The following is a 5,846-nucleotide window of genomic DNA, read 5'->3' as shown; positions in this document are numbered from 1 at the left end:
TCGATCGAAACCACTGGCCGACTACAATCGCCCAGATGAGTACTATTCCAACAGATCAGCTATTCGACTTCCGGAGATCCAGAAGCAGAATTTCGAGCTGAAGCCTCAATACTACACTCTCGTGTCGCAGATACCCTACTCTTGGTTACCGCACGAGCATCCTATGGACCATTTAGAACGGTTTGAGGATTTAATCGCTGCTATTCGGATGGAAGGAGTCCCCGAAGATTACCTGCTGTGCAAGCTCTTCAGATACACGCTGAATGGAGAAGCGATGCACTGGCTTAGGCAGCTACCCACAGGATCCTTAACATCCTGGGCCGACATCAAGAATGCTTTCTTACAAAACTTCTTCGATGAGGTGCACACTGAAGAACTTCGAAACAAAATTTCCACATTCTCGCAGGAGGCTGGAGAGTCCTTCAAAGATGCGTGGATTAGATTTAGGTTCTTCCAGCGAGACTGTCCACACCACGGATTTAACGAAGTGCAGCTGCTAAGCACTTTCTTTTGAGGTCTCGCATTACAGTATCAAATGGCTCTTGATACGGCGAGTGAAGGAAACTTCACTACTCAGAATCCGTTAGAAGCTGTGAGACTTATCGAAAACCTTGCTAACAGCAGCAGCACCAAAAACACTGACTCTGAACGGAAGAAGTCTGTAGCTTCTATCGGGAAAGAACAGATGGACGAAGTAAGATCTAAGTTAGATGTGGTGCACGAGCTTCTTAGGAAGCAAGTCTGTTTAGCTGAAGGAGAAGTAGCAGATACGGAAGGAGAAGAAAATGTGAACTACATCAGAGGTATCGGATTCCAGAAATTTGGAAACCAGGGCGGAAACAGAAACTTCTTTGGAAATGGTCAAAGAAGTAACCAGAGTTCACAATTTCAAAAACCCTTCAACAACAGCAAAAGCTACTCGAACTCCTACTACCAGAATCCACCACCCCAGACTCAGGAAAGCAAGATCGAAGAAATGCTTGATCGAGTACTGTTGGGACAACAACATATCACCGTGGATTTCAACGGTAAAATAGACTCCGCCTACAACAATCTGAACACCAAAATCGAGACCTTAGGGACTCAGGTGAGAACACTTGAAACACAAGTGATTCAGACTGGCGAAACTATAAAGTGGCAAGAAGCTTTCGCTAGAGAGGCAGGAGCTGACAAAGGAAAACACCACGTAAATGCCATCATAGATGATGATTTCTAGCAAGTGGTGAGACATTAAAAGCTTGAGGAAGGAGACTTCAAAATCGAAAGATCCATGAGTCTCGATGGATCCCAATAGTGTCGACCGATGTCGATGAAGTCGCATCGATCGACAGACCATGACGAAGATCGATGGATGGATTACTCCAGTTATCGATCGACGTCGTCCGCTAAATCGACTGAATGCAATGCAGTTCGAAATCTAACTCATGAGGAATTCTATGATAAAATCGATCGATCGATTGACCCAACCATCGATCGACAGAGTGAGTCCGACGTCGATCGTCACAACACACCTCCCATCGATCGACAGGCACCTCTGACATACCGAGTGCGGTTACCCTCAGTCGATAATGACTATATCAACGCACTCAAACCACCACCTAAACCAATAGATAGCCCACCCGAACCAAAACCCAACCCTTTAAATAGTTCACCAGAACTAGTTCAAGAAGATCAGGAAACTGAAGGGAGAAGGTTAAGGAAAAGAAAGGAGAAAATTCCTAAGTACCTTAAGAGGGAAGCTAACGATAAGGAGATGGATGGTTTCCCTAAAAGAATCCTCAGAATCCCAATCGAAAAACCTTTTGATGAAGCTTACTTCACACACAGGTTGTGGATGTTCTTCAGAGAAACAAAGGTAACTGAGGAAGACATTAGGAGAATGTTTCATCAAGTCAGAGAGAAGATGAGACACAGGATCACATTGTCGAAGAAGAGTGATCCTGGGAAGTTTGCAATACCATGCGTAGTCAAGGGTGTTGAATTTCCCCATTCAGTGTGTGACACAGGAGCATCAGTTAGTATCCTCCCTAGGATCATGGCAGACCATCTTGGTTTGACCATCGAACCTTCAACACAATCCTTCACCTTCGTGGATCTTTCAGAAAAACAATCAGGAGGTATCATAAGAGATCTGGAGGTACAGATTGGTAATGCCCTTGTCCCGGTAGATTTTCATGTCTTCGACATCAAACTTAACTGGAACTCTTCACTTCTGCTTGGAAGATCTTTCCTAGCTACAGTAGGAGCTGTATGTGACATGAACAAAAACAAATTGTGTCTGATGCTGATAGACCCCAACATCCACTACGACCCTATCCGACCTAAGAGAAAAATTATTAATTATGTGGATTACGCGAAAGAACTTGGCTTCATTGTTGTATGCCATTGTGGAGCAGAGTACGAATCAGAGTACGAAACAGAGTACGAAACAGACTACTCGGAATCGATCGAAACCCGACCCATCGATCGATTCCAATGAGTCAACGGTGACCGATGACCCCAACAAAACGTCGCTCGACGTTGATCAGCCGGTTGACCATTTCGCTCTACCTAATCCTTGTTATCCACACTTTGCCTTCCAACCTCCAAGCAAGAGAGGACGTGATGATTATTCCATAGGCAGTTGGGCAGACAGTGGTTTCCATGAAAGTTTTGCAGTTGACACTGTAATTACTTCACCTAACGAGGAACATACAGAAGAATACGATGAGGATTATTGGAAGGAACGTGCAATAGAAATGTCTTTGCAGGATGAAAGATTTGAAACACATAAGTTCACCAACACGTTTCCAACATCGTTCGAGGAAGTGCACTCCACATCGGTCGATACCCACCCTCGTCCAGCAAAACAACCGCTCACATCGATCAACACCCATATAGGAACATCGATAGATATTTGCGCCGGAGCAAAAATCCAGGAGCAGGAGAATATTCCCTCTCCAACTAGGTTTATAGATACCTATTTAAAACGTTTTGCACCCCTGAAACCACCTCCACACACCAGAGCAGACACACAAGCAGAAAAGATGAACACTCTTCCGTCTACATCAACAGGAAAATCCATGAAGAGCAATCATCTCAAGAACACAAGTTCTGCAGAAATTATTCTGCCCTCGATCGATGCATCTGTAACAACATCGATCGATACTACTCTTAAACCTATTCTTTCTATTTCTAAATTGAATGATAATGCAAACATTGATTACGGTTTTCTAACACCTGATGCATTTGGTATTTTCAGGGACCCAGATGGCAAACGCACGTGCAATAGATGGAAGGATCTTACAAGTGTCCAGAGAGGACATAGCAGATATCCTTCAAGTGGCCAATGGACCTGACAACCTATTCTCACATAAACGTGGCACTCCAGACGTCATTCAAACCAATCCAAACAAACACGTAGGAGTCGCCGCAACAGAAATCAATCTATATCTATCATGCCAACCAAAAGGCCAAGCATCGATCGACGGGACAACTCAGACATCGATCGACAGGATAACACCAATGTCGACTGATAAGGATGACCAGAGGTCGATCGACAGACGTTATGAATTTGGATACCGCGCTTTTGACATGTACTGAGCCAGAAAGTTCACTTGGGAACGAAGGGACGAGTATGGAGTCTACAAAGATGACTGTTGACACGCACGAGGCGTAGCTGGTGAGATGATACCTGTCACAAAGGACGACATCAGGAAATTACAGGAAAGAGCATCTCTTTTTGAAGAGAGCCACATCTGTCTTCCAGAACAAGCCACTTCCTTCACACTCACAAGACTGGCACCAGAACTCTACACCAAAGATGAAATCAATAAGATGGTGACTGGTATTTGTGGAGCTCAGGAAAAACTGGGAGAGGAGCTCAAATCATTGGTAAAAGATACACATCAACCTTTGGATATAGGCTACAATGAGCTTTTCAGAAGTATGGTAGAAATGAGGACAGAAATTGAGAGTTTACGACAGCAACTTGAGAAGGAAGCCACGACCTCAGCATCGATCGACGCACCACATGCACCATCGATCGACGTCAGTCTTCCGACAGCCCAGATCCCTGCAGAACCTCAATGTTCAGCAGAACACAAGGATGAATGGGAAGTCTCATACATCAACACGAGGATAAACGACATGTACTACCCTCTCAACAACAACGTGGACTGGCTGAGCACTAAAATTGAGCTACTACAGCAAGATCTGGACACCATTCGCAAGAAGGACCAACAACCAGCCACATCGATCGACGTGTGTACCATCACATCGCTCGACGCTAAGATAGGCTGCATACTTACGACGACATGCATGACCGCTTCGTATCACCAGTCATGCTATATTTAAACAAATTGTCTAGTCAAATACTTCATGCCCAAAGGGATATTGATAAAATTACTAATGAAAATTTTTTACAGGCAAACTCATTTTCGATCGACAGGCTACGAGGGCCATGGATCGATGGCAAGAATCCTGTGGAGTTACTTCCCTACACAGCAGCAGAGGTTGACAAGATCACATCCAAGATCTACACTGCTATAGACACCATGGAGGAACGACTTGACAAACGCTGCGATGACATCTACTTTCCATTCGACAACAGAATCGGTGGACTAGACAGCCACGCAGAATGGCTACAGAAAGAAGTCAAAGCCATTCAGAGGCAACTCGCAGCTCAACACCAGATATCAGCATCGATCGACAGGAAGCGAGCGAAATCGCTCGATGGTAAGTCGCCGAGATCGACCGACAAACACTTAATCGCATCGATCGACGCCGAGTCTACACCAGCCGGCGAGCAGCTGATACACCAAACGACAATGCACGAGGAACTGACAGAACTTTCATCATACGCCTATGACAACATAGGCTGGCACCAGGTCAGCATTGACAACGTTCAAGATAGGCTACAGAACATCTCCAATGTACTTAAGAAGATGGATGACAAGTGGACAAGAAATGATGAGGCCACAAGAAGTTTCATTGCATCTTGGTCCAGAATGTGCAGAGATGACGTGGATGCTTGTTTTCCAACAAGCAGCTGTTTATCCACCAAATAGCCAATCACTACCACAGTCAAGCTAAATGACTATAATCAAGCGCTGAGTGGGAGACAACCCACTATTAGGTATTTTATTTTGGTTTTATTAGCTAGCATTTATTTACTTTCGTTTTATTTCTTTCAGATTTAGGAGACCCAAGTAGGAGGACCTGAATATCGACCGCCGACGAGACGTCTACATCGCTCGACATAGACAAACACACGACGATCGATGCAACATTTTCACATCGATCGATATCTAATCCGGTCAGATGTATCTTCCTTACTTGTTACATTTCGTACTTATGAATTATTCCATCATAACTCCGACTGAGTTACACTGGGACAGTGTAATTTAAGTCTGGGGGGAGATTTACTGATATAATTTATTTTATTCTTATATAAAAGGAATTTTAATAAATTATGCTTAGCTATTGAAAATGGGACTATGATCTTATATTGATTTAAACTTGAATATCTAACCAATCTTTAGCACCATTTTAGATTTACTGATTGCAGATAGCACTATAGATGCTAAAGCAGATCAACCTATCAACTACACACTTGCCTTGACCGTATGAAGTAACCAAAGCTGATTTCCAACACTAAATCTGACATAACCGCTTGTCTTGGGGCTTGGTATACATGGGATCGGATTCTTCAGACAGGTCTGGAAGGTAACGCCTTGTGTAGATTATTTATCACATTTTCTCTCTCTAAATTTCGACCCTAGATTAGTTAGTGATTTATATTTCAGTTCTATCCATTTCTTCAAAAAAATAAAAAATAAAATAAAAATAAGATCTATTGCTTACTT

At 43.5% G+C, this 5,846-nt stretch overlaps 1 non-coding gene across 1 annotated transcript; it reads right to left on the bottom strand.

The window, feature by feature from the left end:
• Positions 1–373: 373 nt before the first annotated feature.
• Positions 374–480, bottom strand: LOC125597390. Its single transcript, XR_007331692.1, has one exon. It is a non-coding gene; the product is annotated as a small nucleolar RNA R71 (small nucleolar RNA).
• Between the last annotated feature and the right edge of the window lie 5,366 nt (positions 481–5,846).

The sequence above is a fragment of the Brassica napus genome, unplaced genomic scaffold, assembly GCF_020379485.1.
Source record: "Brassica napus cultivar Da-Ae unplaced genomic scaffold, Da-Ae ScsIHWf_1450;HRSCAF=2040, whole genome shotgun sequence".
In the NCBI taxonomy this organism is placed as follows: Eukaryota; Viridiplantae; Streptophyta; class Magnoliopsida; order Brassicales; family Brassicaceae; genus Brassica; species Brassica napus.
The sequence above is the reverse complement of the archived record's forward strand: the minus strand, read 5'-3'. Positions and strand labels throughout refer to the sequence as shown.